The sequence below is a fragment of the Corvus cornix genome, chromosome 3 (assembly GCF_000738735.6).
Source record: "Corvus cornix cornix isolate S_Up_H32 chromosome 3, ASM73873v5, whole genome shotgun sequence".
Taxonomy (NCBI): Eukaryota; Metazoa; Chordata; class Aves; order Passeriformes; family Corvidae; genus Corvus; species Corvus cornix.
In genome coordinates, this window is record NC_047056.1 from 111,130,889 (window position 1) to 111,158,776 (window position 27,888).

At 40.8% G+C, this 27,888-nt stretch overlaps 1 long non-coding RNA gene across 1 annotated transcript; it reads left to right on the forward strand.

The window, feature by feature from the left end:
- The first annotated feature begins 15,070 nt into the window (after positions 1–15,070).
- Positions 15,071–23,325, forward strand: LOC109143753. The gene is made up of 3 exons (XR_002044102.3): positions 15,071–15,678; positions 17,453–17,554; positions 18,534–23,325. It is a non-coding gene; the product is annotated as an uncharacterized LOC109143753 (long non-coding RNA).
- Positions 23,326–27,888: the final 4,563 nt, after the last annotated feature.

Sequence of the window (27,888 nt, forward strand, 5' to 3'; positions counted from 1 at the left end):
TTGAACAGGCCATGTGTATCCTATTGTGGTGGCAGACACTTATCCATAGACTCTGTCTTTTCCTGCAGGGGTTTGTTTAGGTTTTGTTTTTGTTATTTTTCTTTTTTTTTATTCTTATTTTTCCTTTCCCCCACCACCTGCCACTACTTCTAGGAGTGAATTCTGTTGGGATCTTGTCTTGATTAATAAAAACTCAGGTCCAAGTCTCTGTCAGGAATATACAATTGGAAATTTGGCTTCTTAGAGATTTTTCTTATCTTCCTAAATCAAAACCTGCTTTAGAAATTACTTCAGATTGTCAGAGCTTCCTCTTAAGTCTGGTTCAGACTGACTGTGGGTTTTAAATATGGAAAAAAAAAAGTGATGTCTGGGCACGTGGGTGCACATGGGTTGGTATAGATGAGCCTTCTCTGTTTATGCCTCTAAAGTGTCTGTACACAACATTTTTTCCTATCCTCTTTTCTTACTGATCTTTTATTAATATTCATGGCTGTGGTTAGTGTTCCTGGAATTGAATGCATCTGGTGAAACCAGCCCCATTGCCTCCCAGATTTCTCGTTAACATTTGTGTGGGCTTCACACGCCTCTGAGGTAGGTCTTGTCTTCGTGAGGACATGATGGGCTTAAGGACAAGGTCATAGAAGCAAGGAATCATGGAATGGTTTGGGTTGGAAGCGGCCTTGAAGGTCATGTTGTTCCAACTCCCCTGCCATGGGCAGGGAACGTTCCACCAGACCACATTACTGGGAGCCCCATCCAACCTGGCCTTGGGCACCTCCAGGTCTGTGGTCTCTGAAACATTTTTGCTGATGTTGGGAGAAGAAGGATTTCACCTGCGTATCACCAACTGCTCAGGAAGGCCATGCAGCCATGAAGAGGGGATTATTTATATGGATTACCTCAGGTGCCTGCAGACTGCTTGGACAGTGAGTCACTGCAGAGGTGAGTGCTTGTCCATGTGTCAGGGAACATCAGGAATTTGCTTTTGTAACATAGCCATGGATGCAACAGGGGACTGAGGAGGTGACTATATTCCTCCATAAGAAACTCCATACTCTCTCCAGATGAAAGATACAGCCTGAATCTACAGTGCTGGAACTGCCTTTTGTTTCAAGTACGCAGCATTTTGTGAAATGGTGCCTTGATTTAAAGTCCTACCAGGAACTAAAACAAAAACCACCAGAGCATACATTCTTCAGGAGGTATAAAATAAGGATTCAAGGTGATTTTCTGAGAGGGCAAGAGTCCACAGGAACAGCAAGTCTTTCTGTTCCTCAGCAAGAAGTGGGTGCTCTTTGTGCCACTGAAAGGAAAACTAAAAAAAAAAATAACAAACCCCTCCACTGTCAGAATGAAAGAAGAAACTCGGTGTTTCCATGCGTGCACGAATGTGATGAGCAGATGTGCATCCCAGGGAGGGCTGGTGAGCATAAATGGATGTGAATGCCATATAGGTGCAGAACTGCAGGTTTAATCACATGTGATGATAATTGACCGTGGGGGGAGGTGGGCAGCACTGGTGGTGTAGCTGAATAGGGCGTGTGAGGGTGTGATTGTAATTAAGTGGGGGTGTAACACTCCGGACATAACTGAATGTGAGTGCCAGGAGTTGGGCATGTAACCCAATGTGAAAGTGTCTGAGTGAGTACATGTTAGTGCAGGCAGGAGGGCATGATTGAAGCTGAAGGTCAGTGTGTGTGTGTGTGTGTGTGTGATGGGGCTGGTGTATGAGCATAGGACTCTCAGTGCCAGGAACAAGGGCTACAGAATTAGTGGATACAGTTAGTGAACCCAATAGTGAACAGTGCTGGGCTAATCTACAAAACATTGGCTTCTTGCTCAAATAAAACACTGCAAGTATTTTTTTTCCCTGTTTGGGCTCCCAGCGCATAAATTTTTTTAATGTATAGATTGACTTGTAAGTTTACTGCAGGAAAATTTGCATAAACAAAGAATTTCCAACAATTTTTTGTGTCAGAGGCATTTGAAAATACCTTTTTTTGTGTGTAACGTGTTTCTAAGAGCTGCATTAGTCCAATCAAGGCAAAGAGCTAACACATCATAAACTATATGTAAAATCAAAACTAATTAGCACAGCTTGATTTTCATGTAGCAAACACATACAACCAACAGCTCATAGACCTGAGACTGAGATGCCTCCAAGAAATTATTTGGAATGTTAATTCAAATAATGACTAAACTGTAACCTTGAAGACCATGTGTGAATCAAAAAAGAAGGTGCATTAATTCAGTCCTTTTTTTCCCCTCCAAACTAGTTGTGCAGCTTCAGTTGTTTGTGTGCCAGAATGATTTAAAGTGATGCTACCAGCAACACACTCATTGCCTTTTACCAATATATGAAAGTTTCCCGTTATTTTCACCTTCCTTTTAACAGCTTCTCATTGAGACAGGCACACACTTCTCTTCACATGCCTTAGGGCTTCTTGACACTTCAGAATTTACCAGAATAGCTGTTCCAGAATTCTGGAATAAAACTGGCTACATGGGGGCTTTAATTAAGCAACTACTTGGGAGCCGTTATCCAGAAATAGTAAATTTCCAGGAGTAGCAAACCTTTAGAGAAACAATGTGGTTGAGTGAGAGACATGTCATGGGAATAAGGAAAAAATGCCGTATTTTCTCAGCTCCACTGGAGCAGCCACTTTAGCCCTCATTTTTAATGTGCATAAATAGGCATAGAGAGCCATATTCTGGTTGTCTGCTAAGGACTGAAGTTAATCTCACTCGATTTTACTTGACTATAGGGAGACAGCTGTAAAAATTGCAAAGGCTCCCTCTACATGGATAGAGAGAACTTCCAGTGGGTGCCTCGTATCACCCCGACCTGAGTACCTAGATTGGCTGGATGAACATAATTTCTACATCTTTGTTTCTCAGTGCACTTTACAGACACCTAGAGGACCCAAAGAAGATGTTATGAATTGCATAAATGCTTAGTGATGCCCTCAATGGACTAAGAGGTCACATCTGAAAAGCTGCTAAATTAGGCAGAGATAAGTGGCAAAAAGGTGATTTTTGCTTCTTAGTTTATGCTGAGAAGAACTTTGAGGTCTTCAGACATACAGAATTGCACTTTCCAGCAGTCTCATTGCTACTGTGGAGTTTCCTCCTTCCTTTCTGTGCTTTCTTGTGCAAGTGAATTTAACTTGCTTGACCTAGGAGGATTCAGCTTTTGAGGCCTAATTGGTAAGACATGAGCTCGAGTTTCACAGTAGCTTTGGAGTCACACTTTGTTCTGACACCATTGCAAGTGCTTGGTGTTGCTCTGCTGCCACAGGAGGAGTACACAGTGTCTACCAGCAGCAGAGGGTCTTTGGATGTGGTCTTCACATTTAACACTTGCCACTGTTTGTGATACAAAGACAGGTCTAGGTGGCAAAGTATCCACCCAAAGGGAGATCAGACTCCCCCGTGTTTCCTCACTCTTGGTTTCACAGTCACTTAATTGCAGTGTGAGGAGGTGAGATGCCTTTTTTCCTAAAGTAGCCTGGTGGTTTAAGGGGCTTTGTTGGGAGACAGGGGCCTCAAATCTTTCAAGTGGAGCAGTCCACTAACCTTAAATCTCCTTTTTCTGGGAGATTCAGGTACACTTTGAATAGAAGTGGTTATGCACTGGAAGTGACACCATCTCTCATCTTTTAGGAGAGACAATAGTCTCTCCTAACCCATTCCCCCTTGTCCTGTTATTATCTGCCCATGTGAAAAGTCTCTTTCCCTCTTTGATAAGCCCAGTTCAAGTACTGGAAGGTCACAATGAGATCATCCTGAAGCTTTCCCTTCTCCAGGCTGAACAACCCCAACTCTCCCAGCCTGTCTCCATGGAAGTGCTCCAGCCCTTCGATAGTTCTCTGATTTGAGATTAACTTTCTTCTCTGTTGTAGAGGTGAGCTCTTGGATTATATTCCCAGCCTTCTCTGAGGTATGAGAGTCTGAGGGCATGGATTCGGGTCTGAGCTGTGGGCTTTGAGTCACTGAGTGTGGTGTCTGCTTCAACACCCATCTGTCACTGCCAAAGCCTTTGGTGACATCAGTGGCCAAAGATTGGGGCCTTCAAGTGTAAATTTTAAGGAATGAATCAGTGCACACTCCCATAAAGGTTCCTGTTGGAAATAACTTGATTAAAAATAACACACTTAGCAGAGGTGTTTCAGCTCCAGCCAGACCTCATTAACAGAATCACTCTTGATGTTCTCCTTGGCAAGCCTGGCGTTAGGTCTGCTTCGAACTTGTTTATGAGGTTGTTTGAGGTTTGTGCAGCACACAAGATCTCCAGTTGGAAAAGTGTCACTGCATGAGGCTGTAATCCTTGCTGTGGTCAACGTGTTGAGAGTTTTATATTTCCTGACCGCAGGATCTTTCCATAAAGTGGAGGTGGGGAGGGAGATTATTGTGATTAACCAGCTGGTTTATTAAAACTTCTGGAAGCCATGGTGAAGCTTTAATGAGATTATTGTGTCCATAAACTGCAAAGTTTCTTCTGCTCTTTCTTATTATGGGGAAAAGAGAGGAACCGGCCAGGCCTTTCTCAGGTCATGTGAAATGTTATTAGAAACCATAACTCTGGGTGTGAATGGTGGCAGTGAGAGAGGGAGAGGCTTTCCTGATGCACTCACCAGCTGAAAATTTGTGAGGTGATTTTTCCCTTGCCCATGGTCTCTGGAGGTGTAAAGTGCAGCAGGAGCTTCTGGCAGCCACACCAGAAACAGGGACAGGAGTCCCTCCTTCTCTCAAGTCTTCCCTGGTTAACCTGCAGGCTGAAATGCGAGCAAGTTTTCCATGGGCTGGCCATGATCCGTGGTTTGAAACCATATACTGCATTTATAGACCCTGTTGTGACAGGGTCTTGAAGCACCTATGCAACAGTTTGTGTGTGACTTCAGCCTGATCTGGCTGTGTCCCCAGTCAGAGGCACACCAGGCTCCCTTTTCATCTTGTGAGATCGGTGGAACAGCAGTTTTCATATGACAACAACAACATCTAGCATTTGTATAGAACAACTTTTTGGCTTGCTTTTCAATATCAACTCACTCATTGCTCTGCCAGGTAGCAGAATAACAAGATGCAGCACACAAGGAAGAGTTGAAGTGTGACCTGGATTTGAGGAAGAGCACCAGTAAGGTCAGCTGTAAGAATTCCTTGGCCTTTCTCTCTTGATTCCTCCTTCTTTCTCCTAACTCGAAATGAAATGTGAAAAAAATACAGGCTGTTCTAGTAATTTCCCAATCTTCTCACTGTTTGCTAATTATATTACTCTGGATCTTAATTTCCTCATCTTCATTGTTCTTCCTTCTTTTTTTTTAAACCACTTCATTTTTTATTTGCTTTCACATTCTATTTTTTAAAAAAAAGCAGGGTGGCATTTAGCCAACTGTCATTTTGCTTGAAGATGTGGAAAGAACATCAGAAAAACTTCACAAGAAAGATGAAAAATATGCCAGGTTTTGTTCATTGTGGTGAGCCTTTCTGGACTTCAGAAAAAGAAGAAAAAAAAGATTCAAACAGTGGGAAACTCAAATATTTGTAACATAAGGAGTTATAAGTCCATCCTCCATAGCAGACAGCTTGGAGCTATCAGACCCCACTTCCTTGGCATCTGGCCCAAATGGCACAATCAAGTCATATCAGTATCCATATGGGGCAGATTATTCTTCATTTGGGTGACTTTGATGCAAAAATAGACAATATCACACCTTCTGGTGTCAGGCTGCAGCAAACAGTGCTTCCATATCCACCTCTTTGTAACTGCACCAGTAAATGTATTTTTTTGGAACAAATCAGGAGGGGAAGTAGTGAGACCCTTCAGTAGATACCCTCTGTACATCCCAAGGTGCTACAGGTCCTAGGAGCCATGCTAATAATTTTAAAGTCCTGATTAAACATTTCTAAAAGAAGCTAGTGTGTGGTCTCTTTTATAATGAGTGCAATAAAAATTACTGGACCCAATTTATCCTTAACAAATGCAGGGCCGGAGGAGAATCCTATTTTTTAGTTGTTACTGTAGCAAATATTTACATAATTTTTTTTTAGGCATTGGCTCAACAATTTCTGTTTATTTGTAACATAAATGAAGGGGAAAGGATGTTGTTAAATGAATAAGCCATATAAATACAGGCATTATAAAGACACAGGGTTGGCTATTAAAGCACTCAGGAAAGTAGTTATGAAGTCTGATTCAGCTTTCATTTCAATCAGGAGCAAAATTGTAATTGATTCAGTAGAAAGAAGGCCTGGCCTTAATTTGTTTGGTGCTGTCCACTGTAAAGTAATTGATTCACATTTTTGCCCTTTTGATGCAACAGAGAATATTCCTTAAATTTTCATAGCAAAGCACCTACTCCTGCCATTTGAGATAGGTTACAACCAGTGTGACACAAGATCTCCTTCAAGGATGTGATTTTATTAACCCTGCGTAAATAACTTTCCTGGTAGTACATATATGGGAAGAAAAGGAAATTTTGGCAGTAACCAAGTCAAATTGTGATGATAACCACACAGGGCCAATTTTTGAGTAGGCAGAAACACCATCAGTGTAGGCAGGGCTGGAAACACCCACAAGTGAACTTCCTATAGTCAGTGAAAGCTGATTGGCAGGAGCATTTTATCCTCTCTGCTTTGACATATTTGTTCTGGACATGATCTTCAACATATTCACCCATTTCAGGAATAAACCTACTTAGTCCTACACTGTACAGTATCCAAGAAACTGCAGACTTTCCCTACCTCTTATCCAACTACATCCAGAGATCCAGCTTATTTCAAGGGGACTGGGACATAAGTGATTGACTGCCAGCAGTGGTGACATGGCACTTCTTCTACACCAGGGATGTCATATAGAAAGAATTGGTAATTTGGATCATTCCTTCCAGTTGGCCTCGAGCTGACACAGAAGGGAAAATCTGCTTGTCCTTTGACACTGAATCTCCATGCAAAGCTGGGATCCACATACTTGCATGCATGTAACTTAGGAATACACAGTCGTGGCATCATAGGATGGTTTGGGTTGGAAAAGACCTTAAAATCATCCAATTCCAATCCTCTGCCATGGGCAGGGACACCTTCCACTATCCCAGGTTGCTCCAAGCCCTGTCCAACCTGGCCTTGAACACTTCCAGGGATGGGGCATCCACAGCTTCTCTGGGCAACCTGTGCCAGGGCCTCACCACCCACACAGCAAAGAATTTCTCCCTGATATTTAAACTAACTCTGCCCTCTGGCAATGGGAGGCCATTCCCCCTTTCCCTGTCACTCCATACCCTTGTTCAAAGTCCCTCTCCAGCTCTCTTGGAGCCCCTCCAGGCACTGAAACGTGCTATAAGTTCTCCCCAGAGACCTTATAAGTGGTCTACAAGAAGTTTGCACTGGAGCTGTTTGTGTGGCACAGAGAATGGGAAACATCCTGTGCTTGTGGCAGCTCTGCTTGTAACCTGCTGTAGACACAGCCATGCTTTGAGACTCTGTTCCTTATTCCTGAGCCTGGGAAGAGGTGAAGGGACCTTTTAGGCTGTATGAGATAATCCCTTACACTTTTGTTTGGCCAAAAGGCTGGTGATCACAGGGAACCCTGTGATTGTTGCACTCAGGGACAGGGTCTGATCATAAGGCAAGGAAAAAGATACTCAAATTTTTACTTGCAAAAAATATCCTGAGTTGGAAGGGACTCACAAGGCTTATCAAGTCCAGCTCCTAAGGTTTGCTTATTTAGAGAGCTACCACAGGACATATCTAGTTAATAAAAGGCAAATATATCATGAAGATGGAAAAGCTCTGCCCCATCCCCTCCACACCATGGCCTCCAGTGTTCACCTGTAAAACACTCGAGCACTCTGTGTCCTACAAACAGAAGTGGCAAGTGGCAGACCAGCAAATTAGTGAGTTGGAGACCTTCGAGAATAAGACACGAGGCAGGAATAACCTTGAATCACCAAGTCCAATCTGCTGGTGAGGGAATGAGGAGTCTGAGGGGTTTTCGAAGGAAGTTTCCCAGTGGGAGTTGCAGATACCCAGAGGTCCATTTTCACCTCAGTGTATTCTGGGCCCACGAAACACTGGGGATTCTTGCTATTGCAGATTCTGTGGGTCAGGTGATGTTAAAGAAAAGGCTTTTTTCCCCTGCAGTTATCAGGCTTCCAGGAAAGTTCTGCATGCGGACACTAATCCCTTGCCAAAGATAATTATATTCTCTCCAAATTCTCAGTGCATTTTTGGTGGGCAAATAAACCTTGTTCCTCAGACTGCCCATAATATTTCATTGTTTTATTAAATCACCATGGCAGCAATGGTTGTTCCACAACAGAAAACTTCTTCACAAGGAAAAGGTGTTTGGATCAATGCATCCAGGGTGTGGGTACCCTCCAGGCAAAGGAACCGTTGGTTACTCTGTGGGACTGCCTGGTTTAGTCCAGGACTGTAGATCTGCATGTAATGTGTGCTGAAGCCCATCAGCCCCATCCCTTCCTCCATCTCTAACAGCACAGAATTATTCCACAAGTTTCTATTTTTGCTAATTGGCTGCAGCTCTGTAATTATGAGATAACCGCTCCAAACGAAATATTTGGGATTGGGTTTGAAATATTGTCTCTTCCTGCCTGCCTGGGGGATTTATGCAAATGCAGAAAAAAAATCTACCCTAAGTCAAAAGATTCTGTGGTCTTATCCACCTCTTCCAGGACTTTATGAGCAGGAAGGAAGGTTGGGGCAGTTTTTCATTTCCTATGTGAATGTCAGAACTTGGAACAATAATGGGGTCTGGAATTGCTCTTAATAAAAAGTATGTTGGGATTATCAGTAGAATGGAAGGGAAGTGCACCAGGTGAGATAGCAGATATAAAAATAATTTTCCTGTTACAAAGTAGTTTTCTCCCTTTAAATGGCATGAAGGGCTAATCTGTTTAGTATCCAAGCAAGCTATTTATCTGGTAATTTATTTTCCTGCAAAAAAAAAAGTCCATCTGATATTATTAGGATATAAACAGGCTGTGTATATATTGTCTTCTTTTTTTGTCTTTGTTTCCTTTTGTTTTGTTTTATTTTTGTCTTTGTGTGGGTTTTGCTGTTGTTGTTTTTTGGTTTTGTTTGTATTTCTTTCTGGTTTCAAATGATCAATAAAGATGATTATTTTAACTCTGCATCTGGCAGCCACTGCCCATAGGTCAGAAGCACAAGCTAAAGATTAGAACATCTATAAGACTCAGTAGACAAGAAGTTAATTTTAAGTGTGAACTTTAAAAGCTTTAGCTGACTTCAGTTTGGAAGAAGAGATGTGACAGGTTCAAGGTTTTACATGACTTAAGTATCCCAGAACAAGCCAACTACAGCACCTGGGAGACGGTGGTTTAAAAATAACCCTCTAGAACACAAAATTAATAATAATTTGGTAGGGCTTTTACTTTGTAGCAGATTCCCCTGGTGTGAGCAAGCTCTACAAGTGGAAGGTGTTGCTGCCCATGGCAGGGGATTTGGAACCGGATGAGCTTTAATGTCCCTTCCAACTAAAACCATTTCATGATTCTACAAATAGTTAATACAAAAAGTATTCCAACCCTGGAATTCAGTGCAGAAATTTGGAGACTTTGTCAGATTTCCCTGTTCATAGGAAATCAAATGCCATAAAATACACACACGTTGCATTACACATGCAGATAGAGTTAGTTCATGTATGTAGTATGTATATGCACACATACAGGTGTTCAAACAGGGGAAGAGGAGAATGACAATGAATCGTTGTTAGAGCAAAAGAGGTACACTTGAAATTAAAACTCACTTCTGGGAAGCATAAATATGAAAAAGCAGTATTTGTTACTGCAACAATGCTCATGACATTTTTAAAGAGATCCTGAATGTCTGGGGGGGAAGATGAGTCTCATGGCATATCACGTGTCTAGGTGGCAGGCTCCTAATCCAAGCTGGTTGTCCAAGGTGCCGATCATCTCTCAATAGTCAATGGAAGAGACAGGATCCTCCAGAGAGCAGCTCACCTCACTTTTACTGGGATGGGTGAGGCCGTTTCTAGAGGTTTGTGTCTTTCTCCACTGGCTGTAAGAGAAACTGATTGAACAGTGTAGATGAATGTCTGACTTTCTGATGGTTAAAGTTAGGTGAGGTGAATTCACTCTTCCTGTGGGGAACACCTCCAATCCGAATAAATTTCTGCAGTGTTTGAGACACATTACTTTAGATTGCTGATCTAAATATTAAGAAGCCAAAGACTTTGACCTGTTTAAGCTTTGGTACGCCTGAAGTCTTTAAGCATTAATTATATAGCTACAGTGTCCTTTAGCTGCTGCCATCAGGCAAAATCGTGGACCATGAGGCCTCATTCCCACCACTTGGAAAACACCTAAATCCTTTGCTTGTATTTTGGCACTGCCAGTGCCAGATGAAGCCAAGCATGCAAATGCATAAAGTATCATTCAGAGATAAAGGGAGGTGGGATTCAGTTACAGGTAAAGGTACTTCAGCGTTGTTTTCAACATACAAGTGCCTGTGGCTCCCCAAGTATTAAACATCCTGCTAAGGGCTGGTGGAGCAGAGAGAAGGTGCCAGCTCACACTTATATTTAATTTTAACCAGAAACCCCAGAAGCTCAAGAGATCAAAAGTGGGTTATTTTGCCCCACCTCTGACCCTTCACTCACAGCTGTAGCCAAGTTTGTGAAACTTCTCCCACCTGCCCACCTCTCATTTATCCCTAAATGGTACTTGGGGCTGTGTGTGCCCCTGCTGAGTCAGCTGTTGTTGTGCCTGATCCATGGTGTCAGGTGCCCAAGCCAGGCTTGCACAGGCTGTTCCTAACTCTGCCAGAATGAGTTCAGCTAAAATATCATGGTCCTGAAGAACACATGGTTTGCCTTGCCCAGAAGGCGTCTTCCACATCAAAATCCAGTCTGTAGCAGGAGATTTGGGGCAAAGGAGAAAAATGAAGGAAATAGGGACTTACTCTTCATTCCTAACACCAGGCACAGGCTGTTCTGCAGGGAGGAATGCAAATTTTATGGGACCAGGGGAAAAAGAGGGAAAATTGCTTTGCAGCTGGCTTGTGCGCTGGGATGGAAGACTCCTGCTCCTGTCATCATGTATGCACTGTTCACTGTAAAGTCACAGAGTAAAACATGCACATAGTCCCTGGAGAGCTCTTTGTCTGTACTGATGGTGCCAGCTGACTCATCAGGGAGCCTAAATGTCATCATTTGGGTTACTCCATGGAGTGAGTACCTGCTGCTTTCTGTGGTGCCTGTTTTGGGTGTTTGCAATAAATGAACTGGATAACGTTCTAAGATGCAACTCCAAGTATAGAGGAGCACAGGATCCATCAACCTTTTACAGACCTTGAGCTCAGTGCTTCATCCTTTTTTATAAGAGAATAATTAGGACACTTCAAAAAGATCCATCTACATTTTACTTATTCATATTCAGAAGTAGTTAAACCAAAATCAGAAATGTGGCACTGGTATGGCATCAACGCAAGCAAGGTCCGAAAGAGTCACAGATTCTGATTTTAAGCTCCACTTAGCCTTTATGATAATTCTCATGCAAATCATCCAGGATACCTCACTTCTAGCAGGCTTTTGCTGAAGCTGTAACATTCTGCAGTGTGTTTCTCCCAGGCCTTAGATTTTCTGGCTGTGTGCACATGCTCACTGTTAATGAAAGCAAATGGCTACAGGGGATTCCAAGTCTTAAATTTAATAACGGGCAAGAGTTAAAGCAAGCAGTGACTTTGCACTGGTGCAAAGGCTCTGCCATGGACATGCCAATGGTGAGCTGAGCACAGACCTGGGCATTATCTGGTCAGTTCCTGTAAAGACAGAGAAGGGAAAACACATTTTCTCCTCACTCTCTTCTCTTCCTCCCCTCAACCTCACCCTCATTGCACCTGTGAGGTCTCAGACTGCTTTCCCCCCTTCTTTTTTCTTTCTTCCTTTTTCAAGTCTCCAGCTGCTGCTGAGAAGGGAATTTCCAAAGCATCCAGGATCCCAAGGGCAGCGTGCTAGGAATAAATAGCACAAAGACAAGTCATTCCATGGCAAATACCACTCAGTAGGAAGCAGGAAAACTGAAGCAGTAAGTATGCCAGTAATTCTGATCAATATGCCCTCTTTGTATGTCAGGCTACAAATGCAGAACAAAGTTGGTTAAAATGCACGTCCTGGGACATTTTAACATCTGGAACTTTTTATGTATTCATGAAGATTGTGAGTCAGATTCAAAAAGCTGTTTAAACAAGTGTGTTGATACACATAAGGTTTACTGTATATATAGAAAAAAGCAGCATTGTTAACATGTTTTTTTGTATCCCTGCCAACCTCCTGCCAACTGGGGATGGAGTGTAGGTTGTTGGCATGGATTCCTAAAGCTCTCATTGGAATGGAAACTTCCCAGTGCTGGTTCAAAGGTTAGCTGGTTGTTTGATTTAAGCCAAATATCCTTAGAATACAGGGATTTATTTTTTCATCCAAATGAACATTTATGTTGGTAATTCTCACATTTGGTTTTGGTTGTTACTGGAGATGTTTATTTGGGCTTGAAACAAGTGGTCTGGTTGGCTTGGTACTAAAAGAGCTTGATTTAACTTGTGTAAGACTTCCATTATAGCAGTAGCTGATTGTTTTTGAAGGAATTAAGCTCGCTTCATGCTGGTTGTATATAGATTAGACTCCTAGTCCTGGCTAATCAACAAGCAACCTGCTTTAGGACAGAGTGAATCACTGTCTGGAGGTTCCTAATTCTTTTGTATTGAATCCATACACAGAAGCTGGAAGACAGGTTTGGTCCAAGAGCTTAACACTGACTTTAGTGCCACCTTTAATAGGTGTTAGTGAGATGGGATTCATGTGTCCTTCAGAGAAATAAACACCTCAAATCTATTGAGAAATCCCCAATTGTTTAGGAAATTAAATTTGTTTCCAAATCCCTTTTAGCTTTAATAAATGGGAGTGAAGTATCTATTTATTTTAAAACAATGTGTTTGGTGGAGCGTCAAGCTGCTCTTCATTTCATGAACCCTTCCACCAGCAGTTTCAGATATCCATAGATAACTGGTCAAAAGGGTTGGGTTGAAAAACTGCAGCCTGAGCCCTGTGGTGCAATTTGAAAGTGTCTTTCTTCCTGGTGGCAAAGCTGCAGGCAAAAAGATTTCCTTTTTTTTCCCCGACTTGTTCAGTAACCATAAGGGACTCCGTACATCAGGGAACTCATCAGGCAGTTTTTTATCCGTGAGAACGAGTTTGAGCTATAATTAATTAATTAATCACTTTAAAGTGCTCTGAGATTTTGCAAGAATACAAGGCAAAAATACTAATACTCAGGTTTATGGCAATCATAAAGATAATGTGCATGTAAAAAGAAATAATATTTTATGAATGTGTTTACAGTATCCTCACTTAATACCCATTTGGTTTGATCACCCTTAAAAAAACCTCTTGAGTCAAAATGTTATGTTCTGTTAGCTCCTTGTAGACCCATAAAACTTTCAATATAACTCATTCATTCTTAAATTTACTTTTTTTCTTTAAAAAAGTAGTTTTCCATGAACAAATATCTTATTGTAAATATTCTGTCAGAAGATGCTTGCAGCCAGGTTTCTGGTTAGAGTTAAGGTGTTAAATTATGCCTCAGTGCCTTTTTCAGATGGAATTTAGGTGTTTAGATTTTAAAAGTCTAAATTTAAGGAGGTTGTTGTGGGTTCCCCTTGTGTGCGGTGGGGAAGACAGGTAATTCTGAGATCAATAGACCTAAAATATGAATTTAACATAGCTGAGATGAAAGACTTGATGAGAGTCTATTTTTCTTAGTTGGGAAGCTTACAGTTTTAATTTCAGGTGATCACTATACCTTTAAGTGTGTTAGCATAACTAAAGTCATCAAGACTTTAAACACACTCAGGTAAAATGAATCACACCTATGGCTTTCATTTTTTAAAATGAGAAAATACAATGGATTTCTCTAGTCGATCATGTTTAATTCACAATAGTTAAGTCTTCTCACTACAAAAGTTGAACAATCTTCAGTGTCATTAACTTCACAACTGGATGAGGCCAATAAGTGAATTAAATTCCATGGGAATTAAAGTGTATTAAGAATTCCAGCCCAACATCCAATTCCATACCACAAAATAAGGCAATAATACAGGAGAGGGATGGATTTCAGTCTGTTCCTAACTCCAGACACATTCCCATCCTTGAAAGTGTTCAAGGCCACGTTGGATGGGGCTTTGAGTTGGAAGGGACCTTAAAGATCATCTTGTTTCAAGCCCCTGATGTGGGCAGGGCACCTTCACCAGACAGGGTTTAACTTACCTTCAGCTGGGCAGTTAAAATCAAGGTACACTGATGACTTGAGTCAGTGACTCGTGTTGGTCCTGATCCCTTTGAGATGCTCCGGGATATTTCCAATGACTATGGAGCTGTTAGATGTGCCACAAAAGACGTTTTAAACAGAGCTCTTTTGGAGTAGAGGCTGCATACACCTGTTTGTTGAAGACTTGGGCTTCAATTGCACAAAAAACATCAATATTTCTGTGAGAAGATCATCTCTTCAGAGATTTCTTCGACATCTGCTTCTCATCCCATCACAAATGCTGCCTGTCTTTGGGATGCTTTGGCATTTCCACTTCCAGTCTCAGCTTGCAACCAGCAGTAAAAGAACAGAGGAACTCGATGAAGTCTGGTTTGAGTTTAGGTGTAAAAATGACGGAGGCTCATCTGCTTTCTATCTTCTGTGAATTGCTGGCTAGTCCTTCTCCGTCAAGATGTTCAAGTGAAGATTATTACATTTTTAAGGAGATTGTGTAGGGGCCTAGAATAGGGGCTGGGTTAAAAGAACCAGGAGATCCTTCTGCCTGTGTCTCCTCTATAAATCTCTCATTATCAAAATAATGTCTCATTTGTGGTCTTGGATGGCTCTGCCTTGAATGAGTCATATTTCTTTTGATACAGATGATTCATATCACTTCTTGTACAGCCCAGGCTTGATCTGCAGAAAAGCTTAGCAACAGAAAAGCTATAGCAAACAGGCTCTGCACATGCTCCAAGTTTCTGATAATCGACCTTTATTTAATTAAGCTTCATATCTGTCTTATGAGGTAATTATTATTATTTTACAAGTTGTACTTTATTATGAAAAAGAAAGCACCCACAGATATTAAGAGATGGATGAAACTGATGGGAGGTATTGTTGTAAAGATCTGGATTCAGAAGTGTCTCCCTTACTATTGTTCCTAAGCAGACAATGCCTAATGCAAGTTGTAGATGCAAATTCAGCACAGCCAACAAGTGTCTCTCTGCTCTCAGACTGCATGGCCTTGGTTTCTTAGGCTACTTGCTTCAAAGGATAATAATCCCTCTCTTCCTCTGCCAGTGAAGAGGATTGTCCGGCATTTAAACTGGGAGAAAAGGGATGTTTTTCAATGTGGACTTTGTGGTTTCCGCACTCTTGAAGCACAGAGCTAAGATCAAGTATGGTTTCTGCATGTGGAGGAGCTACTAGTGGTGCAATTTAACAGGATTCAGCCTCCAAAAGCTGTAAATATGCTTGAGGTGGAAGAAGTTGTGAATGAAACCCAGATGAGGGAATGTGTAGTTAAGGAGTGATTGGAGCCAGTTTGCCAGTTGTGACCATCTTTGGTTCTGCCTCAGCAACATGATCTCCACAGCTGAACCTGGTAAGTAAAATATGTGTTCCCTTGATCTTTTTATCTTTCACTCTGGACCTGAAATCAAACACTGAAAATAGTTTTACCTTAAAAAGCCCCCGAACAATAAAAACGGAACTAATCACGTGTTAATTGCATCTCGTGTAAAAACAGTCAAAATCATAAGCACCCGTGAAAGTCCTGCACCTTCCCACATTGGAAAATAATGTATTTTTGTTTTTTTCTCCGCATGTTTTTTTACATCATTAAAACAAAGATAAATTAGCCTGCAAAGTCTAACAGCATTGACTTTTTTAATGATTGCTCTGATGTACTTGCAGATATGATCCAATATTAGATTTCACCCTATTTACTCCAGATTCATTATGACACCTTCAAAGATCAAAGTAGAAAACAAATCATCTTAAAATAAGTTCATAAATAAGGTACCTAAGTGATGTTTTGATAATATCACAGAAAAAGAGCTTACTGAAAACCAAGCTACCCTGTCTATCTAGACACTCAAGCTGGTTTGCTCCTATGGTTATTTTCCTGAAAGAATGTAGAAATGATGCCTTTTCTTCCAATACCAGTATTTCCATATCTGTATAAGTGGGCACTTGGAAATAAATGAATAATGTGATGATACATCAGGTAATTTTTATCAAATATAACAATGTTAGCCAAATTAAAAAAAAAAAAAATTGCTAAAACTGAAGAAGTAACAACTCACAAGCCCTTATTTCACATGGGGCTTCTGTTCTGAAATGTTACATTTAATGCAGTGCACTGTTAGCTCATAGAAACATAGAATTGTTTAGGCTGGGAAAGACTTCTAAGATCATCAAGTCCAACCTCTCCCCAGCACTGCCAAATTCACCACATGTCCCCAAGTGCCACATCTACACATCTTTTAAGTCCGTCCAGGGACGGTGACTCCACCATTGCCCTGGGAGCCCATTTTGGACCTTGAATAGTTTTCCTACTGTTGTTGGCTTTAGGTGGGAACCATCCAGAGATAATGATCTCAGGTAGATCCCCAAACTGGAAAGGTAGCTGATCTTGTAATTACTGAATATACATCTAAACAGGAAGTTGGGGCTTGATTTTGAGATCATTGAAACTCTTTTTTTTATAGAGTTGTGACCACCTGCTCAATCACATGGACTAAATTGGCTTTCCCAAGGCAGTCCCTTGCTTACCAACAGGCACATCACAGACACAGTCATTGGACTCCATCACACTGTGGAATATAGAGTCATACTGATCACAGTGAAATAGATGGAAAGCCCTTTTTCTTCTAGCTATACTTTCACAGAAGTATCTCAGAAGGAGCTGGCAGACTGGAAATTTGCAGAGATATTGTGTCTGTTTGCATGGATAAGCAGAGATTAATTTTCCAGGTCACCCTCCTTTTGCAAAACATACAATTCATGTTGAAAAGAAAAAAAACCAAACAAAAAAAACCAAACCAAACCAAACAACAAAAAAAAACCCAAAAAAATCCAAACCTGGAACACCCCCAAACTTCAGAGTCTTGAAGCAAAACCTCATCATTTTATCAAGAAAAAAAAGTCCTAATATCAAGCTATAAGTTAAATATCTAGCGAGATACAGCTGTAATTAATTCCGTGATAATGAGGCAGTCAATACATTGACACTTTCTGATCTGACAAGGATGGTTATTGGATCACTATTTATCTCCCAGTTCCCCAATAGTCAATGCTTTTAGTGAAAAGTCTCCTTTGACTCTTTCCCATTTGATGTTTTAGCTTATTTGAATTATTGTCTCTAATTTTGTCAGGCTGGAATGTTATGGAGCGGGCTGCTAGGATACTGCAAGATTCATGGGTTTTGGATATTGTACCACAGTAAAACAGCTGGAGGGGAGGGGAGAACCGGTATGGTGAGTAATGGCAAATGCATCCATCACAACAAAGAAACTTCTATCAACCCCACTGGCAAAACTGTGAGTTACTGAACTATCAAGGATCTGAGGCTGAGGTTTTTGAATGATAGCTATATATACTTTCCCCTTAGAGGAGTGATCTTGCCCTGGACTGATGATATTTGTTGCCATCAATGATGACAATGAACATCTGTGCTCCGTGGTAGCTGCTTGTAATTTCTTTGCCAAACACATCCACTCACAGGACAAATAGATGCATTTTGAAATTAGCAATAAATAGGACCAAGCAAGATGCACAGAGATGTGGTACTGTCCAGCCATCTTTGAAGGAGTTAGTTATTTTTTACTGACCTAGTGGCATCACTGAGTCTATTTATACCATCTCCTACATTTTATTATAAAGCTTTTTAGCGGTGAGGTACAATATTCCCATGGGGTAAAAGAACTACTTCACTATGAGCTCAGTTTGTCACAGAATAGTTGCCTTTCTTTAAAGCCATATCAATGCTTGTACAAAAAGCACCAGGAAAGAAATTGTGGTGCAATTGAAGTTAATGCTGAAAATCTCTTTGACTTCAAAAAGGACAGGAGTTCGTGCACTGAACATAGTTCTGAGGTTGTCTCCAATTTTGGGGTATCTTTGTAAGCAGTTTTTGCAATTGTGAATGAGCTTGAAGCACCTAAAATCTGTCAATTTGGTGTTTAAAAAGCCTAATTACCTTAGGGTGACCTATGAGTTGAAATTTTGAGCCAGCTTTGGTTCACAACCCTTCATCTTGGTTTAATCATTTTGTTTTCATCATTGCACTGCTTAATAGGTCTGGGGAAGGTTATTGTAAACGATCACGTTCCATAACTTTCAGATGTAGTTGTAAAGTCAGACTGGATAATTGTAAGGATTTTTTATTATCTTAACCATCCTTTTGTTTCAGGTTGTAATTCACGCCCATCCTCCTTTTTTTTCTTCCTGTCACAGTTTCTTAAATGTGAACTACAAAGTCTGCAGAATGAGGAAAAGACACAACCATGTTGGAGACATAATGCAAGCAGCAGTGAATACGTACCAGAACTTGGAAAAAATATTTAAGGAGGACATACACCACAGAGGGTGCCCATAGACTATTTTGTGCTTGAACTCCAGTATCAGAGGAGCAGTTATAACACACCACCCAAAGTAAAGCCATAATTATGAGAAGTGAACTAATAATGGGTAAGCATACAAAAGAAAAGACTGGGAAGAAACAGTCAAAATAAACTAGGGAATGAAGCATCAAGGCTAAACTCAAACATAGTCATGGCACAGGCCCCTAGGAACTGATGTAACTTTGTGAGAGACAGCTGACCTTTTGTTCCCACCACTCAGGACCCTTAAAATCTTCTCCCTCTGGGCTTTTGCAGTGAGAAGAGTCTTCAATGCTAAGTTTTGAATATCTGAATCAAGTTTGTATTTAAAATACTTTAACATTATATGGGTTTGTAGCCACAGTATCCAACAGGAGCAGCTGCTGCTGCAGGGGAAGGATGGCTGCCCTCTAAGTGGGGTAAAAGTTGATGCCTAGAATTATTTAGATTTCATCCACCTTTGGTTCTGGACTTTGATCCTTGTTCTTTACTAGTTTCAGGTGTACAAGATGAATAGGAACATATTTAGATATTGCTTTTTGTGGGAATAAGAAAGAGAAAGAGATGGACATATTCAAATGGCCACTTGTGGGTCTCTAACCTGACTATGACAGCATGTCAACTGAAAATAATGATGGGTTGATTTAGATTGTTAGTAGGTGTGAAGGATCAAGCCCTATTCACAATGCAGTAAAAGAAGAAAAATTTTTACTGGGTTGAATTTCTCAGTGCAGCAAAGTCTCCACTGCAAGTTTGCTCTCACCAGCTGCATCAGGACCTCGTGCCCCTTCATTTCCATCTTCTATAGGTGGTGGAGGGAGTGGTGAACTCAGGAATTCTAGTGTGGGATTCCCTTTCTGAATAATATATAAATTTAGTCTAGATAACTAAATTCCAAAACAAGTTTTACTGAGTCATCTAAGTCCATGATGCTACTGATTTGCTGGCTACATCCTAGTCAGGTTATTAGATACTGAACCTGCTCTAGTGGAAGGTCTGCCTGTCCATGGCAGGGGGACTGGAACTAGATGGTCTTTAAGGTCCCTCCCAAGCCCAACCAGTCCGTGACCCTATAAGGTGACATAGGGCATATAAGAGACCTGGGCTCTTTTGATTAAATAGCCTACATTATCACAAGTGGCACTAGACACCTATGGCTGAGTGCTTGAATCCAACTCTTAGTTGACGCAGTCAGTGGAGCTTGGAGAACAATTCACCTTCTTTTAAGGCAGACATCTAAGGAGCATCTATTCTAGGAAATGTAACACTGCCAGAACCCAGGGGTGGAAATGGTTCTGGCTGAATTAGCACAGACCAAGAAGTGTTCCAAACAGAGTTTGAATCTGCCCATCTCCTTTTGGAGGCCGGGAGAGTTTAAATCATACTCTGGCTAAACTGTATTTGTTGGGAAAATGAGCCTGGCATGACTTTACTGACTGTACTGTTTATATCTCCACTGATGATGGGAGCAGAAACAGCTCTTGCCTGCTTAGACACTGCATGTAGACCTCAAAGCTGAGTCTCTTAATCTTGAACTGAATCCCACCTCTGGAGAAGGATGGGGTCAGCCTGCAGCCCAGAGCATCAGGCACCTCTATGGGGATGGGGACGTAAGCACACGAGTTGGAGTCAGGATCAGGTCCAGTGAGTGTAACCAGGACTAGACAGAGCCAGGCAGAGCCAAGGTCAGGTCTGCATGTGCTTCAGCTCCTGTAAAACACTTTTATTGGCCTGTTCCGTCTGGCAGATGTTCGAATAGGGTATTTTTTTGTCAGAGCTGTGATGTCACAGTTGCTCTTAACTGATTAAACTGCTCTCTATATCACGGTATGAAGACCCTCTACCTGAAGCCACACATCTCCCTCCTCTCTTTCATGCTGTTTTCTTGGTTGGTTAGTTGGGTTTGTGTTCTTTTGTTGTGACTGTTTTTGTTTTTCACTGGGCAAATCATCTGAATGATTTGTCTGAACTTTCATTTTTTCCCTCTCTTCATCTTCTTTAGCAAGGTCAGTTTGGGGATCCAGCTCAGAGTGAGGTTCCATATCTTGGGGATCCAGCTCAAGGTGGAATTCCATAGCCCCAGACTATAACAGCAAGGGAAGGGGCAGAGGAGCCTTGGGTGACACAGCCAATTTTTGTGGGCAAATGTGCTTGGAGTGGCTCAAAGCAGTGTTGAGCCCCAGAGTGTGGGTGAAGGATGCTCACTGTGGTGGAATACAAGTGAGTCTCTGAGTATTCAATTTTTTTGGAAAAAAAAATTTGTTATTGCTGGTATTAAGGAATTATTCAGGGAAGATAAGAACAAGGAGGAAATAAAATGTAAAATAATTCTTCCAAAGCCAGTGTACATTTCCTAGGCAACAGTGAGGAAAATAATAGAAGTCTAATAATATAATTTAAGCCCTGTTAATGGGAATAGCCTCTTCTTGTAATTATCTCAGCAATACATTCTCTCTCTTTTTTCTTTTTGTATTTACCCATTACCTTTTAACGTTAAATAGCATTAGCAATAAACAGGGAAAAAATGGAGATATTTTCTATCTACAGTCACTAGCTGAGCAGAAGTGCAAATAAGCAGCTCACTTTGGATTTTGAAGCTGGGATGTAATTGAATTTCAGACTACAAATCTGCATCTGAATTTCAGTGGTAGCTCTGAGACAGTTTGACTCTAGCTGGTGTCAGAACTCTTAGTTTAGACCCTATAAAGAGACAATGGAAAGTATCAACTCACAAATTCTCACCCAGTGATAATTAATGTTTAAGACATGCTAATAATCTGCTGTCAAGATTACAAAATAAATTAACTATTCAGTTTGTTTTTATGATGAAAAAAAAGGAGTCTTCATTTCTCTTCTGTGCACTAACCTGGATTGGGTGGGACAGACAGACCTTGCACTGCTGTAATTGGGATCCCATGCCAATCCATTCATTTCACTGCCCCTGCTTCTAATTTACATTGGCAGCAAATGTTTTTCCACATCACTAAGAGATACACTTCTATTTAAGACAGATTTATTTCATGGGAAAGGGAAAAGAAGTCCTCCTATGAATACTACATGTAGAAAAAAAAAAACAAGCTTTGCCTCCTTTCTCTTATACCTCCTGCCCCTCTCCTTTTTGTAATGCTGAAGGTAATGAAGCAAAATTTGTTGCTACAGATCTAAACATGACAATTCTGCAATTTTTATTTCCTTAGTTCAGCTGAATTTGTTATTCTCGTACAGCTCTGTAATTGCCTTTTTTTTTCCCCAGCTATCAAGTTCACACAGGTAGAAGAAAGACTGCTTTAGATCTGAACTTGATGCTGGAGGTCGTTGGGAAGATTATGTAATACGACTCAAAAATGCTTTACAAACTGTTCAAATAGCAGAACATTTCTAGTACAGTGCAGGAACATAAAAGTGAAACCAAACAAACCCAAACCGTTTTGCAATTACTGACAAAATCGTGCACTGGCAGAAAATGTGAAAGCATAACAGGAGTGGAGAAGGGTTCTTTTTTTTCCCTCTCTTTTCTTTCCTTTTTGTCCTTTTCCCCCCCTTCCTCTTTTCTTTCCCTTGCTACAAATAAAACAAATGCATCTCAGTTCTTGAAACAACCTGCATACGTGTCCACTTCCCCTGCCTCACTGCTTTCCTTTTGTATTCCTAGCACTAGGAAAAGATAAAATAACATTAGCTCCACGAGTAAATCAAATGATGGATGTTTGGATTTTTCCAAATCTAACTCTTTAAGCCTTAGTTTAGAAGCTTCAATGTGGAATGAGAGACTATGTCCTGTTTCTCCCTGCTGGGTTCATTTAGGATAAAACCCAGGCTGTCCTGCATTTTAGTTGGAGACTTGCACACAGTGGGGGTGATTGGACTTTCTCTGCCCAAGGCACAACATATGCTACTTCCCATCACTTTAATAGGCATTAGTTCCGCAGACAGCACTGGTCAAATGTACATTATTCACAATCACTTTAATGCAAATATGCAAGGATGAGAAAGAAAATATGTCACAAAGAAAGGATCGGCCATTTCCATTCTTTTTTGATTTTCTCCTTCTATCACAGCATCTCCTCTTTCAACACACCTGTCTGTCTACACAGATGTGCAATCAATGTATTTTTTTTGGAGGATTTTGTTTATTTTTTACGAGAGGTCTCAACATTGGTTGAAAGTGTTTAGATGTAAAATATCAATGCAACGCTTTTACTAAAGGTGCTGTCTATTGTTATTCTTAGGACTCGCAGGACAAAGCTTTCTTTTTCATGGTCAGCCTCTTCTGTTTTGGAAGGTTTAGTTTAATAATTATTTTTATTATTTTTGGTCTGCTGAATCCTTTTGTCCACCATAAGAATGACCCGTGTCTGTTACAAATAAAGCTTCCTAATTAAATTATTGTCACGAGAAGTACATTCATATACTTCTGCTTAGATGAGAAATAGTTCCATGTTTTTTTGCATTTACACCATGATTTCTTTACATTCATATTTTAGCTGTGTAAATAACATCTAGGGCTCTGCACTCTGCCACTGTGCTATAAATCCTCTTGTGGTACTGTGCTGAAAGGGAGACCACAAAGATATTCTCAGTATCTACCTGTCTGTTTGCCTGCCTGCCCATCTTTATTTCCTTGTGATGGGTACTGAACAGACAAAAACCAAGCAATGCTTCTTCTGAGAGGATCATTATACTCATTAAAATATAATGAGTATAATTCAGCAGCTTATTCAGAATACGATGTTGCAAGTCACAAGATGTAAGAATTTAACAGTTTTTATCTTTATTCTGCCTTTTTTTTTCTCTTGTGTCCTTGCCAAGTGCAACACTTCACTCCCACCCTGCCCATCCATCCCTGCAGGTGTCAAAGTTTTTCTAAGTTATCACACTTATGGTTGTTTCTTTCCAACCAACTTCCTACACAAATCCAATAGATGTTTGGACTGAGCACCAAGCGTGAATCCAAGCTTATCAGGCATTTGATAAAGTGGAAAGATGTTGCTGTGTGGCAGCCAAAATCAATCTAACCTTTGGCTGCCACAGTGTTCCTTAAGAGAGAGGAATTGTTCCTCTCCACCTAATAACCAAGGCCAGTGGTAAAACCTTGGCCAGACCCCAAATGGAGTAAATCAGTCCATGAACTGTATCAGCACAACCTGAATTGCCTCTCCAGGGAGGTTTCGTGCTGCACTGGAAGGCTCTTTATTGTAACAGAGAGACAGAGGCATTAGATCCAGAGATCTTGTGGTTGAATAAATTGAAACCACAGTTTTCAAGCCAAGAGCTCACCGGATCCATCAGGATAACTTGCCAGGGAAGCGGTTGCTTCTAAAGATTTTATTTCTTTAAGGTTGTTCATCTTTCCTAAGAAGATATTTGGACTCTACCACAGGATCGTGGGGTCATGGCAGGAGTTTATTTGGAATGTCTTGAAGATAAATAAAATATGATTAATAGCACAGAACATTGTGGCATTAGAAAGCCAAAACTATGTGTTTTCTGTAAGAAATTAATTATTAATAACCAGAATAATTTTGTTAGATATTCACCTGTGAAACTCAAAAGTATATTTTTAAATAGTTATATTCCCATGAGATATTTTAATTCAGAAAAAATGTTGTTTTCTGCACAGCAACTATTCCCCTCTCTCACACACCAGGTATGCCCACAATGTTCACTTTGCTCATTTCGTTAGTGTCGAGTGATTAGGCATTAATTGCAAAATGTAACATTGCATCCAGTTTGCTTTCTAATAGGTGACTTTTAATGGCACAGTGCTGTACCAACGACTTCTAATTGATGCTCAGTGTTGCCCTTTTAAGTATAGAAGGAATGACAAAACAATAGATGTGTGAGTATATTTTAAAACACACATAAAAGATTTTGGCAACCCATTTACAGAATCCCTCGAAAAAACAGCACTCAGTGGTATGGAGAGGATTAAATGATGGCAACATGATGGACAAACCTTGGTTCTTTTGATTTTTCACTGATACTTTATTGTAACCCCACTTAAATCAATCCAGGTTTACATCACCAGAAAGGAGAAAACAATTCTGCTTTTGTTTTTTTGTGTGTCATCATATTGAAGAGTTACACAGATCATAATCAAGGCTGGCCCAGTGCCAAGTACCAGGGAGTTCTGGCCAGTGATCTCTGTGTTTTCCTGGCCTAGCGAGATAAATTGCATCAATTTTGTAAGGAACAGCAACAAGGAGCAAAGCAGCAAGCATTGCATCTGGTCACCTTTAACTTCTCAGCCTAAGTGAGCTCATGCCCAGTTACATCTGGATTAGCTAAGAGGTTTTTGTATCATTTCTAGTAATCTTTGTCCTCTCTGTGTGTAAAACAAGGTGTTTTATTGGATCTGTCACTACCTCGTAGAACAAAATGAAGGCAAATAAAAATAACAACTGAAATTACTATGCTCCTGCTCCTCCTCCTTTCTCTGCAGCTGTTTGCTTTATTTATGTTTTTACCAATACCAGAGGATTTATGTGAGTTTTTAAAAATAGTTTGGAGCTAGCCAAGCATTGCTTCCCCTTGAAGCAATCACTTCATGGACCACTTTATTTACTATACAGTTCAGATGTCAGATATTTACATGGTAGGAGTTTTATTATTAATAGATTTTTCGATTGGGAAAGCCTGTGTTCTCTGAACTTAGTAGGATTTTATCTTTTCTTACAGGCGATGAGTGATTTATGTGGACAGCTCCTATTAATGTTAATGGAAAGCAAATGTAAATCTCTCCACAATAGATAGATAACAATCTTACAAAAGTGGTCCAAGCAAAGCTTGTCTTTGTATGGGTCTAACTAGCAATTAGCATAAAAGATTGACATCAGCTCTAAGTCAGTATTTATACAAGTACTATTAATCTAAATACAGAATCAAATTAATCCCTCGTGTAACTCCAGTGCCTGCTTTGGAATTTCAGCACTGAAGATTGAGACTTGCTCTGTGTAAGCTAAATCTAAATGCACAGATTTTAAGGACTAGATTCTGATACCCTGTTCAGTCAGGGGGGAACACTGTAAATTAAGCCAACCTGTATAGCTCCTAGAAAACCATTTGAAAATTCAGATTTATGAAGGAGGCTGATAGAACTACATGCTTTTTGGGGCACCTAAAATACCATCAGGACCACAAAATACCACCTTTCAGCAAAATCCTTGGAGAACTAAGACAGAAAAAGCATGATTTGAAAGGGCCTTTCTGTGAAATTCTTGAAAGAAAAGGCGCCAAGACCTGGGTAGGAAAATGAAAAATAACAGAACAAAGGCGCGAGATTTTAATCAAAAGTCATAAAGGTTTTATGGTTGGATTGGTTTTGCTGAGAAGTTTTTTCTTTAAAGAATACTGCAAAAAAAATCATAGAATTGTTTAGGCTGAAAGGGACGTGAAAGCTCACCTCGTACTAACCCTCCTGCCATGGACAGGAACACCTTCCACCAGGCCAGGTTGCTGCAAGCCCTGTCCAACCTTGCCTTGAGCACTTCCAAGGATGGGGAATCCAAAGCTTCTCTTTTTTGCTTCTTTTATCTCTGTTGCAATTTCTCACCACCTTCACAGTGAAGAAATTTTTCCTAATATTTAATCTAAATCTCCCTTCTTTTGGTTTAAATCCATTCCCCCTCATCCTGTCAGTCCAAGCCCTTGTCCAAAGATCCTCTCCAGTTCCCTTGGAGCTCCTTTAGTTATTAAAAGATATTCTGAGGCCTCCCTGGAGCCTTCTGCTCTTGAAATACCATTATGCCTGGTTCCTGACTGGAGCTAGAGTTGTTATAGAACTGAGGAACCATGTTGCAACATAAAGAAATGGTAAATAATGGCCAGGGTGATACTGGGAGAGAAAATCAGGCTCATGGGTGAGTTCTGCACAGCAGGACCTTGATGTGTCCCATCCATCACTGCCTGGATCTCAGGTTTAGACCAAACTCAAGACATAGCTATGGGACATAATAAGATATGAACTCATAAACTTCTGTTTAACTTCTCACACAGAGGAATAGAACTGGGATTATTTGGGTTGGAGAAGAGAAGGCTCCTGGGTGAGACCAAATAAGACAGAAGCAGACCCTTCTCTGAAGCTGACTGGACATGGCACTGAGCAACCTGGTCGAGGTGACCATACTCTGTGCAAGGGGACTGGGTTAGATGATGTTGAGCCACCCCTTCCAAACTCTGCTGTTCTGTGATTTTGTGAACCCTCTGGGCTCAGTTCAGTTGCCCAGACACAGGGCCAGCAGCTTTTGAGATAAATAAGGTATCGATATCCTACCTAGTTTGTATTTGCTTTTCCAGGTAAGACTTAGGTTATATTTCCAGCCCCAGAGAGATTCCTTGCTTTTTACCCTAAATGAATGAAACTATGAAAAGAGCAGCTGGCCTTGCATCTGGTTGTAGTTACATCTTGGTGCCTGTGCCAAGGCAAGCCAACATGCTGGTGTTGAGTTCAGAAGAAACTTCATCCTGTGACTCATGACTTCTGCACTCAAAATCTTGCCTTGGATGTGGAATGCCGATGTGTCCCATTACTGCTCTCAACCAGAGCCATCTAGGTTTTTTTGTGGTTTTGATAATATGCAGCCTGCTGTAGATGACTGCTTGAACAGAGGTATGGGACAAGATGATCTCCAGAGGTTCCAATCTCAACAATTCTGTGATTCTGTATCCTCAAACTTTCTTCCATAAGAGTGGTTGGAAACCAAGCCCATGCTTTTATATAAGGACAATAGGTGGAGCAATATTTTGGAATATGGTTGATAGACCAATTGTATTGGTGTTTGTAGGCCCTAGAATACTGAAGCACATAAAGATCTGCTCATAGAAATTTCTTTCAAGACTCTCCATCTTCTTAAACTTCTCCAGAGTCCAAAATCAGTGCTCTGAGATGAAGGACTTTAGTTTTCAATGCCATCCTGACTGGCAATCTTTTCAGGACAACCAAAGTCAGAAGGGAAGGACCAGTTGTCTTAGCCATAGCTGCTGTTACTCAAAATTGGGTATGAATTGGATATTCCCAAGGAACATGAGGAAAATATCAGCTCAGTATGGACTGAATGCAAAGCGAGTCTGCTGGTCAAGTGTCCTGTGTTTGACTGAGCTCCACAAAGAGTGCATAAGGACTTGTATAAGGTGCCAAGTACATGGCACTAATTCCTAGGTAGCTCTTCTTGCTTCTGGTGATCTATGGCTCAAGAATCTCTGGAGTCTTT